Genomic DNA, 15841 nt, shown 5'->3' with positions numbered 1-15841 from the left:
TCATGAAGGGCAAGAAAGGGCACCACATGGTAATAAAATGTTCAGTTCAACAGGAAGACTTAACTATCTTAATTGTATATGACCTTAACACTAGAGCACCCAGATTCATAAAACAAGTTCTTAGAGACCTATGAAGGGACTTAGATAAGCACAGAACAGTAATAGGAAACTTCAACACCCCACTGACAGCATTAGACAGATCACTGAGAGAAAACTAACAAAGATGTTCAGGATCTAATTCGACATTTGACTAAATTGACCTAGCAGACATCTAAAGAACACTCCAATGAACTGTAAAAGAACATACGATTTTCTCAACAGCATGTGGCCCACACATTAAAATTGATCACACACTTGGCCATAAAGCAATTCTCAAAAAATTAAAAAAATCCAAAATCATACCAACCACACTCACAGACCACAGCACAATAAAACTAGTAGTCAATACTAAGAAGATCTCTCAAAAACATACAATTACCTGAAAATTAACCTGCTCCTGAATGACTTTTAGGTAAATAGTAAAATTAAGGTAGAAACTAAGAAATTCTTTGTAATTTATTAGAACAAAAATACAACATAGCAGAGTCTTTGGTGCACAGCTAAAGCAGTAAGAGGAAAGTTTATAATGTTAAATGCTCACATCAGAAAGTTAGAAAGATCTCAAATTTACAACCTAAAATCACACCCAGAGGAAATAGAAAAAAAAAAAAATAGAAGAAGTAAAAAAATAAACCCAGCCCTAGAGCTAGCAGAAGAAAATAACCAAAATCAGCTGAATTTAATCAAATGGAGACACAAAAAACCATCCAAACGATCAACAAAACCAAAAGATTGTCTTTTGAAGGAATAAATAAGATTAATAGACTGCTAGCTAAAGTAACAAAGAAAAAAAAAAAGAGAGGAGATCCAAATAAACGCAGTCAGAAATGATAAAAAGAACATTACTACCAACCCCTCAGAAATACAGAAAATCCCTCAGAGACTATTAGGTACACCTCTACGTACCCAAAGTAGAAAACCTACAAGAAATTGATAAGTTTCTAGAAACATACAACCTCCTAAGAGTTAACCAGGAAGAAAATGAAACCCTAAAGAGACTAATAATGAGTATGGAAATCAAATCAATAATAAAAATCCCACCAATCAGAAAAAGCCCTGGGACCAGATAGATTAACAGCCAAATTCTATCAGATGTATAAAGAAGAACTGGTTCCAATTTTACTGAAAATATTTCAAAAAATTGAGGAGAGACTCCTCTTTAACTCACTATATGAGGCCAAGATCATTCTGATACCAAAACATGAAGGACACAACAAAGAAACAAAGCTTCAGGTCAATATCCCTGATGATCACAGATGCAAACATTCTCAACAAAATACTAGCGAGTGAAACCCAGTAGCACATCAGAAAGCTAATCCACCATGTTGAAGTAGGGTTTATTCCTGGGATGAAAGGTTGGTTCAATATACTCAAATATATAATTGTTATTCATTACATAAAGAGAACTAAAAACAAAAAACACATGATGATCTCAATAGACACAGAAAAAGCTTTTAATAAAATTCAGCATCCCTTCATGTTAAAAATCCTCAACAAACTAGGCATCAAAGGGACATACCTGAAAATAATAAGAGCCATCTATGACAAACTCATAGCCAACATCATTTCCCTTGAGAGCCCAAATAAGACAGGATGCCCACTATTGCAACACCTGTTCAACACAGTATAATACAATAGTTCTAACAAGAGCAATCAGGTAAGAGAAAGAAATAAAAGGCATCCAAAAAGGAAGAGAGGAAGTAAAACTCTCTCTCTTCATAGACCATAGGATTTTATATCTAGAAAATCCCATAGTTTCTCTCTCTCTGAAAGAGTCCTATATCTGATAAACAACTTAAAGCTTCAAAATAGAAAATAAATGGAAAAAAATCAGTACCATTTCTACACACCAATAATGTCCAAGCTGAGAGCCAAATCAAGGAGCACTCCCATTCACAGCAGCCACCTAAAAAGGAAAATACCTAGAAATAAAGCTAACTAAGGAGCTGAAAGATCTGTACAAGGAGAACTACAAAATGCTGCTAAAAGAAATCAGAGACAACACCAACATATGGAAAAACATTCCATGCTCATGAATAGGAAGAATCAAAATTGTTAAAATGGCCATAGTACCCAAAGCAATTTACAGATTCAATGCTACCTCTATCAAACTACCAAAATCATTTTCACATAATTATAAAAAAACTATTCTAAAATTCACATGGAACTAAAAGAAGAGACTGAATAGCCAACACAATCCTAAGCAAGAAGAACAAAGCCAGAGGCATCACACTACCTGACTTCAAACCATACAGAGTACAGTAACCAAAATAGTATGGTATTGGTACAAAAACAAACACATAGACCAATTGAACAATTTAGAGGACCCAGAAATAAAGCTGCACACCTACAATCATTTGATCTTTGACACAGATGACAAAAATAAGCAATGGGGAAAGGACTCTCTGTTCAATAAATGGTGCTAGGATAACTGACTAGTAGTATGCAGAAAAATGAAACTGTACCCCTACCTTTCACCATATACAAAAATAGACTCCAGATGGATTAAAGATTTAAATGTAAAGCCTAAAACTATAAAACCCTAGAAGAAAACCTAGGAAATACCATCTGGACATAGACCTTGGAAAAAATTTCATGATAAAGACGCCAAAGAGAATTGCAACAAAACCAAAAACAGACAAAAAGGGCTTAATGAAACTAAAGAGCTTCTGCACAGCAAAATAAACTATCATCAGAGTAAACAACCTGAAAAATGAGAGAAAACTATTTGCAAACCGCATTCAACAAAGGTCTAACATCCAGAATCTATAAGAAATTTAAACAAATCAACAAGCAAAAAAACAAAACAAAACAAAACAAAAAAACATTAAAAAATGGGCGGCCAGGCACAGTGGCTCACACCTGTAATCCCAGCACTTTGAGAGGCCGAGGCGGGTGGATCACCTGAAGTCAGGAGTTCAAGATCAGCCTGGCCAACATGGTGAAACTCGGTCTCTACCAAAAATACAAAAATTTGCTGGGCGTGGCAGCACGCGCCTGTAGTCTCAGCTACTCCGGAGGCTGAGGCAACAGAATCGCTTGAACCCAGGAGGCAGAGGTTGCAGTGAGCCGAGATTGTACCACTGCAGTCCAGCCTGGGTGACAGAACGAGACTCTGTCTCGAAAAAAAAAAAAAAAAAGGCAAAGGACATGAACAAACCCTTCTCAAAAGAAAACAAACACATAGCCAAGAAGCATATGAAGAATTGTTCAACATCACTAATCATTAGAGAGATGCAAACCAAAACCACAATGAATTACTATTCCTCACCAGTCAGGATGGCTATTATTAAAAAGTCAAAACATAACAGAACTTTGTCACTTCTCTTTTTTATTTTCTGTTTTTCTTTTTTATTTATTTATTTATTTATTTATTTATTTATTTATTTTTGAGATGGAGTCTCGCTCTTGTCACCCAGGCTGGAGTGCAGTGAGGTGATCAAGGCTCACGGCAACCTCCACCTCCCGGGTTCAAGGGATTCTCCTGTGTCAGCCTCCCAAGTAGCTGGGAATACAGGTGCCCACCACTATGCCAGGCTAATTTTTGTATTTGTAGTAGACACGGGGTTTCACCATGTTGGCCAGGCTGGTCTCCAACACCTGACCTCAGGTGATCCGCCCGCCTCGGCCTCCCAAAGTGCTGGGATTACAGGTGTGAGCCACTGCACCCGGCCCATTTTCTGTTTTTCTAATAATCAAATTTTTAACTTTAAAATTTCTAATCCATAATGTTTTTTCGTAACTCTTACTCTTTTAATTTCTTCATTTTATTCTGAAACATTGGTTTACAGTTTTTCTGCAAGATGTCATTCAATCTCACTTTCCCTTTTCTTTTAAAATAGTTTGTGTGGAATTTAACCAAGGTACTTTTCTGCCATTATTTTTTAAGTAAAATTAGTTTTCTTATGCTTTTAGGAGGGAGAGACATTCTCAAATAATTTTCTAGTTTTGTAGCTCTGTAACTCTATTAACCTTACTGAAGTAATAAAAAATGTCTGTGTACTTTGTGAGTTCTTTCTCCTCACTTTCCCTCTCCCAACTTTATCTTGATATTCTCTTTCTTTGCTTCTATTATCTCTGTTCTACTGAATTTTTCTTCTCCCAACATTTTCTCTACACATGTGCTTTTTGCTAGAAAAGAGCTTTTGTGTGTTCAAGAGTTCTCAGGGTGCAAACTACTTCCAGGTGTTTTAGACTTTCTGATGATTCCGTGAAGTCTGAAGTCATCTGAAAATTGAAGTCTGTATCCCCCTACCAGTTATACTGTTCATCTCACAATGGCCTGACACCCATTTCACTATGTTCCTGATGATCACTTTGGGGTTTTCCTTTTCTCATAGCCTCCACTTCCTTCATACAGATTTCAAATGAATCTAGTAGATGTTGGTATTTTTTGCTTAGATTTTGGTAGCACTTCTTTTTGTTGTAGTCATTTTTTCTGAGGTTTGGTCTTTACCATCCTAATTGCTCAGTGTGTTTTATGTGGAAATTTAGGGAGATGAAAACACTACTCGTGGCACCAACATCTCCCCAAAATGCAGCAGAAATATAGTAATTATTACTAACTTTTCAAAATCACATAGTAAATTCCCAGGATATATAGATAGAGCAAGAATTGGCAAAGGAAATAATAAAATTGACATTAGCAGTGATAGACTACATGTTTTATAATGACAGCTTTGGCCCCAGGAAACGATGACTCTATAACAGTGCATTATTTTATATGCACACACACATATACAATGTTGCTAGATAAATGAGCAATAGCAGAAAAACAATGTTTTAAAAAACAAAATAAATAAATTAAATTAAGGAAATATATAAATAGGCCAATACTAGGCTATAGTATCTAAATAGAAAAAATAAATGGCTACTGCAAATGAAAGAATAAATATTAGCTAGTCTTGTAATACATACAGTATCTCAGAAAAAAATATGTCTAGGAATTATTAGGAATCTAAGAGCTCTAATCTAAAGCTCCACCTTACGTCTAAGCAATTTTCTTAAGTCTCCCAGTGTGTGCATTATGTTCATTCCTCAGTTTAGCATTATTGTGCATTGAAATCATGTAAAATTAAAATCTTTCATTAATTATGTAGAATATCTAAAAGTGTCTTTACCTAACTGCATTGCAAAGAAATATTAGCTAAATATTATAGTTAACTTCAAAATTTCATACAATGCAACACAGTATATTTCTGTGACTTTCAAAATTAGTCCCTCACTGTCACTTCTTAATTTCCTTTTCTTTCTCTTTTACTTTCAATTGCTAAATATTGGAGACATAATGTAAGTTAAAATGAGTTGATACAGTGATTGACAAATGGTAGAAGCAGGGCCAGGAAAAAGCATACTGTATGTATGAAGGAACAATTGCAAAAAGGCAGTTTTTTCTGACCCTCAAAATCCTTTACTGTTCAAAACTACTTTGCAAAATAGTTATATAAATTTTATGTTCCTAATATATTCCTTTTCTGAAAGCCAAAAGCACTTTTCCAAAGTTAATATGCACTTTAGATTCAGTCCTCCCATTTGGAATAATGGAAAATAAAACTTAGTGTTAGAAATGACCTTAGAAATCGAGTTGTTTTTCAAATGTTACTAGCAACGTAAGCCTTTCTTAACAAATGAAAATGTTCTGAGAGCACCAGTAAATCAGATGAGAGCAGAACAGCATTAAATGAATTTAACAAGAATGGTTGGAAATCCCCATATTTGATATCACTCAGCACCTTTGGAAGGTATTTGAATAATTCTGGAGAGCCTATTAGGGCTTCTTCATAGTTTAGATACCACACATTTAATTCAACTACTTCATGGCGTAGATGAGAAAGTTGAAGTTAAATGATTTTCCTAAGTAGAACAGTTAATTAGTAGCAGAACTGGTGTTTTAAGTAACTTGAGTCCAATTATGTGCCATTTGCATTATTCATGGTACCCTGAACTTTCCCAGAAAATCTATTAAACACTTTTACTTTTATTTTTCCATTTTGATTATATAACTATGCCTTGGTTTGATTGATGGTTCAGTGTTAATTAAAGTGTTATATAAGTTGAATTATGTAAACAAACTAGTGGAGCTCACAGTTTCCAAAATATCTTAATCTTTGTGAATCAAAGAACTTTATTGACCATATAAAAATCACACAATAAATTCCCTATGTTATAAACTCTGACTCGTTTTATATAAGCAAAGACCAATTATGTAAATTTGCAAGTGTACCTGTAGATAAACAGAAGGTACATATTAAGGAAGTGGGGGAAAATAAGGAAAAAGAAACCAAGTGGAACAGATTTTGTCAGTAACAACCAAAAGCCTACTGAGACAGTACAATTGTTTAAAATGATGAGTGTCATCTCTTCCTAGTTTCTGTTTTGCATGTGAACTGGTTATTACTTCCTGTGGCTAAATGTCATACATTCTTATGGCAAACATTGGGCCTATAGTAATCTCTAATTATAATCCATATTTAATGTGAAAACAAGAAAAATATATTAACTTACAATATACTTCATGAAAATATAAACTTCTCGGGAAACAAAACATGAAGCACAAATGCTCTAATATTTTTTCTCTGTTTAGGCAAATTTTTATTTTCAAACAAATGACAGTGAGTTGCTCCTCAAAAGGATGGTGCAAAAGTTAAACAGAGATAGCTTTGAAACCTAAGTAGCTGATCATTTCAAAATAAAACATTAGAAAATTGTCATAATTATAATAATAGTAAAGATAACTAATATCTATTTAACACTTTCTATGGGAAGACACTGCGCTAGTAATTTATATGCATTTGTCTTATTTCATTAGTATAAATATTTTAGGAAGTAGATACTGTCAACATTTTATAGATGACAAACTAAGGCTCATAGTCAATGAATGTACTACAGTCTTTATAAACATGATTATCAGCATAGAGAGAGATCTGGGTCAAACTGGGTCACAGTTCACATCTGAACTGTGAAACAAAAGACAAGCTATTACATGTATTTGTTATTAGAATTCCTACTCCAATAATTGGGGTAATTATCTTAAAAGATTATTATTAAGAGATTATGTATGGATGAACCTGGCCAACAGAGGCATTAAACATGTTGGAAACAATATGGTACTGCTTTACTATTTTTGTAACTATTGTTTACTACCATAAATATTGTTATACTATTTTATACTCTTCATATTTCTACCATCAAAAATACTTTAATTTTTTAAGATTTTAATTTTCTTTCTTAACATATGACTAAAAGGGCAAAAAGTGCAGTAATCATAATTGTTAAGTATTCACTATAAGCTATTTGTTCAGAAATGACATTTCAAAAATGACCTTATTTCCAAACTGAGTCCAGTCTCTTGAGGAATAAGTAGAGTATGTAAGAAGTTCTACTTTACTGATATTCACAGCCCTAGGCCATTTACATACCTAAAAATGTAGGAGACATTGAAACAAATTACTATTTATTTTCCTAAAACTGGCATTTCCTGAAACTAGCTAGTAATCAGTGGCTAATTTAAAAGATAATCACTCTCTACGGTTGACTCGTTTTTAATAGTTTTGGTGGAACCTTCAGAAAAATGTCACTTACTATGATCCCAAGGAAAAGGTTCTAGGAGCCTAACAATTTCTCCCTCGTGTGAGATTATTCTCCCCATTAACCTTTTAAATGCAATTTCATGTGTTTATTAACAAGAAACAAATCTGTTAAAACTCAAGAGGATTTTTATGACATATGACTTGTCATTTTAAAACATATTAATCTCACTCACCCTACATTACAACCAACCCAAAATCATCTTAGGCAGTTTATTGTATGTGCCATTAGCAAACATAAAATAGAGCTTTATTACCACCACATAATTTAAATGATTTTTTAAAATGTCAGTAAACTCTCATCTAATCAGTTCGTTTTCTCTAACACCATTTATTATTAGCACTTGGGATAATATAACACTTGGAATATTGGCCTCTCAATATTTCACTCAAGATCAATCATTATTTAATATTTCCCTGCAGTAGTATAAATCTGATAAACACTTCTTACAAATCACATAGAAATTTATATAAAGTAAATTTTTAATGAGTGAATTAAATCAGTAAATTTGTCTCGGTGATGCTATGTTCAAGTGGTAAGTGTTTTGAACATGGAATAACATAGGAATGCTATTTTTAAAAGGAAAACTTCAGTGTCAATTCATTCTGACAAATACTTATTAAATGCCCAATTGTATTCACCCTTAGTTATTCAGCTTCACTTTCTATTGAGTAGTCTGTTTCTAGTTTTCTAAGTCACAGTTTATACTTGTCAAAATAATTTCCCCCATTTCTAAACTCCTTGCTACTGTCATATTAATGAACCAATTATTTTTCATCCCCAAAACATTTTCCATATTTAAACTGCATGTCATGTCTCTGGTCTGGGAGGGCAGCACCACCTCATCACTAACTGATGGAATCTTAGATATTCCTCAAAGACACTTTAAATAGAGTCCAAAAGTAGTATCTCCCTACATTAAATTGCTAGAATTAAAATGAGGAATACTGAAACACATAAACAAATAAATGTCATTCCCTTTGTTGTCAGAACCTCCCTCACAAGAGTTACAAATTGTATGGAAGAAAAAGGAATACCAGTCGGTGCCTTCCCTGGGGAAATGACTTATATTTTCCCGGCAACTTCAGAGGTGATCACACATTTTAAAGACTTAGGCATATATTTAATAAATACTGATTCAGTGCCTACAATATGCTAACGCACTTCTGGAGAGTTAATGATAAGATAGGCAAACTTACACTCTAATTGGGAAGAGAGATCATACAAAAACAAACAAATAAATGACCATGACAATTTTAGATGACACTAAACCCTACAGAAATAAAAATATATATGATAAAGTGCTGAAATATCATGGTTACCAGAGTTGGAGCAGTCAGGGAAGTCAGCTCAAAGAAGCTGACATTTGAATAAATAAATGTAAAACTAAATAAGAAAAAAAAAACTGAATGACAGGAACAAACTGTATAGCCAAGTCTGAACTGTTCTTAAAATCTCCACCTTCTTAAAATGGGTGTGCTTTCCAGCTTGCAGGGCTCTGAACTAGATAAGGATTGAAGGTCAGAACCAAGCCCTCAAGGACTTAAACATTTCAGGAAGTTCAACCCTGAAAATGGTGACTATGGGATAGATTATTAATTTTTTTAAAATTCCTTAAATCATAACACAAATATTTAGTAGTGCCTATTATGTGCAAAATACTGTTCTAGGACTGGCTTAAGATATCACAAACTAAATTGTTCATAGGCTGATATATTCAGCAGAGATTTATTGAACTTCATGTACTCAGCTAGCATTAACAGGATTTTTAAATTAACCTACTCTTCCTGATGAGGTAAAAAGCTGTTTTTGACATCCTATCCTTGACATTTTAAAGCAAAAGGTTACATTTCAGAATGATAACGCTCTTGCCTTGTTTTCACCTAAATTTGTCACCACTCATTTCCCTTAGCGCATATGATGTTGGTGTTATTAACCATTTTGACAATGCTCACAGCTATGACTTGTTCCCAAATGTTTGCCTGAGTCCAGAGAACAGGTTTCAACTACCGGCTACTTAAACAAAATCCTTTTTGAAGGACCATTATGATAATTTTTTAAGTGGTAAGTTTTCCAGCATGCTAAATACTTTCAAAATGAAAACACGATATTTATAAAACAGATCAAAAGTGCTTCAGAAAAATTATTATAGGGCAGTGAGTCAATAAATAATGAAAGCCTATTTCAGAAATACAGCACCTTTCAGCCAAAGTGCTTTATGTATGGAGATAGCTTCAATCATTCTCTCCAAAGTAGAATACACTTTATATCATGGCCATTTATGATGGAAAAAAATAAAATGATTGTACCTCACTTAAAACACAAAGAGTGTGTTAGATGACAAATTGTGATCAGTAAAATGCATCTAGTTTAGGATGGCAATACTCAAGCCAAAAGTTTCATAAAAGTTAATTTCATCCTCAAATCAATTATGAGAATGCAAGTCCAAATTGTACAGTCAGTGTAACTGAAAGTCATGAGGACAGACAAAAAGCTGGCACAAGTTAAAGGCCAATATTCAGCACATTGACTTAGACATATTCTTGTCATAAGTCTCTGTGCATCCAAAGCAGGAAAAAGCAAAGAAAAAGAAAGTCAACAACAATACAAAATACCGTGGTGACTATGCCTTATGTCTTACATTACTCCTAAGCCCCAAATAAACAGATGAATACACACTGAACTATTGAAATCTTTTGTCTTTCAATATAAAAATCAAGCCAAAACATGAGTTTGGCTACATGTGAGTTAGACTTCAGCAAGTAAAGGATAATTATTTTAAAAAAGGAAGATCTGTTTGAAAGTAACTTTACTTTTTACATGGTTTCTTTTTATGTATGCTCAGGAGATATGGTTGTTTTGTATGTTTGTTTGAAATTCATGAATAGATGTATTCTATATAAACAAGAGGTACATTTCAAAACTAGACATGATGTTATAGAAATCAATCCCATTTTCTTACCTGGTGCTCTAGCAACATGAGAAAACCAATTCAGCATCATACTGTTAAATGTCTCTATGTAGTCATGCTGTGTATTTCATAGATTATATTTTCACCATTATAAATTAACCCCTTTATAATGCCAATATCAATAGTTTACTACTGAGTCCAGATGCTTGTGGAACTATGATTTAAATATTCCATCAATCCTTCTAATTATTGATCTACTCTTTCACATTTGGATGGAGGATAAATTTAACCTTTCTTTAAAAATAATTTTCTTATATGGAACTGAAAATCTCCATAACTTCAGGACAGCTCAGATTACTATTTGAGATATTTCTATGAATTCTATCAATTAATTTTATCTTTTCTTGGCTTTCTTGCTTTGCTCCATTTTTTGTCTTCCTTTAAACTCTCTGACTTTCATTGCGTCATAAATATTGGTCCTCCCCATTGCTTGGGGCATTTTTTTCCTGAAATACTCTTTTTTCTTGTACCAAATATTTATACTTTCTCTTTTCATTTCGTAACTGTCTATATACTTCTAAAATCCACTTGCATTCTATATTGCCATCCCTAAAATTTTTCTTCACCTCCAGTTGCACATTTTCTTATTTTATATTTTCAGCTGTTTGCTGACAATTAACTTCTGCTTATTCTACAAGTTCCTCAAACATAGTATTTTAACATTTTAAATGAACTCTGCATCTCTTTCTAGTAATGTGGTTGGTTAGATATTTGGACTAAGAAAGAGTAAAATCAATCAAACAAAAACTTCTAATAAGCATTGTTAAGCCATCAAAAACATAATATACCTTCAGGCAGAGACCAGGTGAAGGCAGGCATGAGAAAGAAGCAGAGTACTGGAGCAGCCTGTTATCCTGGGTGCATTTGTCAAAGGCAAAAGGTTTGGTACACAAACCTGCTGGGGGAAGGTAAAAATGGTTTAAACCCAGTGTATGGCCAAAGTGGAGAGCCTTGCAACACAGCAGCCATCCAATAAACCCAGGGCCCTGCCTGCAGTATCCAGACTGCAACGTTTGAGCACAGAGTCCTCCAGAGATGGCTAGCCCTTTCTAATATCAACTGCAATGTCAGGGGATTACAAAACCACCCTTAGTCTTGATAATTTGCTAGAATTCATAGAACACACCAGAAGCTATTATACTCACAGTTAGAGTTTATTACAGAGAAAAGATACAGATTAAAATTAGGCAAATGAAGAATTTCATAGGGTAAAATCCAGGAGGGTTCCAAACATGGAGTATTTCCTCTCCTGTCTCTGTGGAGTGAGAACACAAAACAATGCATTGCAGCTTCCATATTCAAACCTTTTATTGGGGCCCCATTGCATAGGTATGATGGACTAATTAATTGCCCATGTGGTTGATCTTAGCTTTCAGGTCAACTGATACCACATGACCGGGATACCACATGATAACACATGGCCCAGCTTTAAGTCACATTATTGGTCTTTCTGTCATAGCCAGCCCACATCCTAGGCCTATGGGGTATGGTTCACCCCATCCTTAACATCTGGTGTGACCCGCCCCCACCTTAAAAAATCTAATGCAAAATCAGACCTCTCTTTGTTGAAGTACAATTTCTTTACTCAAAAGACTTTATAATTAGTATAAGAGTGAATTATATATAAACTCATGTTCTCCAAACTGGAGAATGAAGTTATGCCAGCCATTTTATATATTGGTGCTCAACAGAAAAAAGAAAATAATAATCAATAAAAATTTGGAATCACAGCTGACCTCCACACAATATTGCAACCTAATTACCAAGAAATGAGAAGTTCAAGAAAATCTCAATCCAAAAATATGCAGAAGCAAATGTAGATTCTCTTTAGTGTGTCACGTTCTGTCTCAGGCCTCAAACAGTTTCATTAGATATAATTCCAAGGAAAATGAATATTGCATAGTAAAAATGAACATACAGTGTATCAAGACACCATAAACAAGAATATGTAGAATTAATAGAGGCAAATCAGACTCACAAAATCTTCAAATAATGAAATTATTATGGATAGACAATAAAGTAAATATGTGTAGGACAAAAGTAAAGCTTAAATATGTTCATGTAATAAAAAACTAAAAAGTTCAATTATATGTTAATAAAGTGAAAAAATCAAATGTATCTCTATGAATAATACATGTGAATTGAAAAAATCAATAAAGAATACTGTATAATTTCATTTATCTGGTTGACAGTGGGTGGGGTTGGGTAATAGCATCTACAAAAAGTCATGAGAGGTTTTTTCTCATGATAGAGCTGTTTAAATTTTGATTAATGTGGTGGTTGTGTTTATATGCATTTTTAAAAATCTCATGAAACTACACAAAAAGGGTAAATTTTACTGTATGTTAATTATACCTTAATATTTTAAAAATATTGAATGGTTTAAATAGCAAATTAGAAAGATGAGATTTAGCAACTGGGTAATGATGAGAAGAAATATGTTCCAAAAAAAGAGATAATTGTATATACAATAAATTAAGATATATGTAAGATAACAAGGTAAATTGAAATTAATGAGATGGAAAATACACAATAAAACAAAACTTCAAGAAATTCACTACAAGGCCAAACATATATATCTAATCAGAGAGTCAGAAACAAAGGAGAGAAATAGTAAGCGAGAGGTGGAATTAGGGTCAAGGGCCAAATTTTTCAGTCTATAAAACTCCCAATCCAGACTAAAATGTCTTTTTATTAGTCAAGATTCTTCAGGCTAACTGAACCAATGTTCTAGAGAAAAGAAAGGAAGAAACAAAGGAAGGAAGGAAGGAAGAAAGGAAAGAAGGAAAGACAGAGAAAAGATGTTTATTATGGAAATTGGCTTATGTGATTATTGAGGCTGAAGTCCCACAATATGCCATCTGCAAGCCTGAGAACCAGAAAAGCTGGTGGTGTAATTCAGTGCATGTCCAATGCAGTGGGGGATTGCAGGGTAGGGAGCAGGATACTGCCATAAGTCCCAGAGTCTGAAATCCCAAAAATCAGGAGCTCTGATGTCTAAGGACAGGAGAAGATGGACGTTCAGCTCAAGAAGAAAGCAGTAATTTGCCCTTCCTCTCTCTTTCTGTTCTATTCAGAAACTCAAAGGATTGGTTGATGCCTGCCTCTTAGGTAAGGGCTGATCTTCTTTACTCACTTTACTGACTCATGTCCTGATTTCTTCCAGAAAGACCCAGAAATAATGTTTAGCAACTATCTGGGCATCCCTTAAACCAGTCAAGTTGACATATAAATATAACAAGGATAGTCCTGAGTGTTTCAATAAACATACACAGAAATCACATTGTGATATATCAAAATCAAATGGAAAAAATATGAAAGACAAACGGAGTTTTAAAAATATTCCAAGGCTGGGCGCAGCAGCTCATACCTGTAATCCCAGCACTTTGGGAATCCAAGACAGGAGGATCACTTGAGGTCAGGAATTCGAGACCAGCCTGGCCAACATAGCAAAACTCCATCTCTACTAAAAATACAAAAATTAGCCAGGCATGGTGGCACATGCCCGTAATCACAGCTACTCAGGAGGCTGAGGCAAGAGAATCACTTAAACCTAGGAGGCGGAGGTTGCAGTGAGCCAGGATTGTGCCACTGCACTCCAGCCTGAACAACAGAGTGAGACTCCATCCAAAAAAAAAAAAAAATCCCAAATAAAAGACAGACTACTTTAAAAGAGTAAATGTGTATGCGGTAGACAACAGCAATACAAAAGCAAAAGAGAGTGGAATGATGTATTTCAAAATTCTAAAAAAAAAACCTGTCAATTTGGAATACTATATCCAATGAAATATATCTTCAGAGCAAAACAAGTAAAGCAAAAATTCAAAAGACTTACTACTGCAGACTTTTATTAAGGACAAATATAAAAGGATGTTTTTCAAATAGAAGAGAAATGACTAAAAGAAAGGTCTGAGATGAAGGAAAGAAAAGAAAAATAAAGTGAAAAGCCAGTGGTTAAATTGAAAAAATACATAGTTTGAAAATATTTTAAAAACCAAAAATAGCAATTCCATGGGAATATTTAATAAAGAAGAATATATATATATTATATATATATATATATAAAATAAGATGGAAGTGGGTGAATGCAACTAAGGTAATGTTAGTGTATTGCTCTAGAGGGGGGTATAGACATTGATTAACTCTAGACCTTGGCAATAATTGAATTTGTTATTATCCAAGGAACTGCTGAAAAATTATAATACTATATGAATCTTCCAAACTTGTCAAAGGAAAACATTGAATATTGGGGGAAAAATAAAAGGATATAAAATAGGAAAGAGAGAAGCCGACAGATATAAAGAAAAAGAGAAAATAAACGCAGGAAAATGAAAAAGCACAAAATAAAAAATTTCAGATAAAAATTCATATATAAGTCATTACAAGAAATGCAAATGGACTAAACACTTCAGTTAATTCAAACTTGTTAGACTGAATTAAAAATAGTTTTAAAACTTCCATGCTAATTGCAAGGGACACAGTTAAAACATAAAACTAAATAAATATTGAAAGTAAATAATGAAAAAGTATATCAGACATATTTTTACTAAACAAAAGCTAGTATAACTTCTGATATAAATTTTTGTCAATTCTGATATCAAAGAGAATTATCCTTAAGGAAAAAAGCATTACTTCAAATAAACAGGGTAACTTAATAATAATATAGTTAAAGAAATAAAAAATATATCACAATTTTTAATCTGCAAATAAATGTGTATACTTCTAGGAAGAGGGCCTCATGCATAGTGAGAAAACGCTGACAAACCTACAAGAACAATTTGAAAATCCTCAGTTATAATGTGGACTTTAATATACCTCTCAATAGTTAATAGAACCAAAAACCAAAATAAGTTTGTAAATATAAGAAAATTCTCAACACCAAAATTGACATTCTTGATCCCATAAATACATACAACTTATTGCATTGATGAGATGCAGAGCACATTACTCTCAAACATAGGTGAGGTGCATATAAAAACTGACCATATACTGGACCATATAACAAGTCTCAACAAATTTAAAAAGCTGAATTCATATGGGATATGTTCTCTGGCTAGAAGTGCAGGTAAATTATAAATCAAAAATATAAACATAGCAATAGAGAATTCTTACATCTGTGGAAATTAAGAAATAGGTTTCTAAGTAATCCAAAGACTACAGATAACAGGTATAATTTTGAATCTT

At 33.5% G+C, this 15841-nt stretch overlaps 1 long non-coding RNA gene across 8 annotated transcripts in view; it reads right to left on the bottom strand.

Annotated features, from left to right (window-relative positions):
- LOC106634982 (uncharacterized) overlaps nt 1-15841 on the bottom strand; it is a 109569-nt gene that overhangs the window by 54827 nt on the left and 38901 nt on the right. The window contains exon 2 of one of the 8 annotated variants that reach the window (XR_010112766.1): nt 11446-11552. The exons of the other annotated variants lie outside the window; for them this stretch is intronic. This is a non-coding gene — a long non-coding RNA (uncharacterized LOC106634982). The remainder of the gene's footprint in view (nt 1-11445; nt 11553-15841) is intronic. 8 annotated transcript variants of the gene reach the window in all.

The sequence above is a fragment of the Pan paniscus genome, chromosome 6, assembly GCF_029289425.2.
Source record: "Pan paniscus chromosome 6, NHGRI_mPanPan1-v2.0_pri, whole genome shotgun sequence".
NCBI lineage: Eukaryota > Metazoa > Chordata > Mammalia > Primates > Hominidae > Pan > Pan paniscus.
This window is presented reverse-complemented; position numbering and strand designations above follow the sequence as displayed.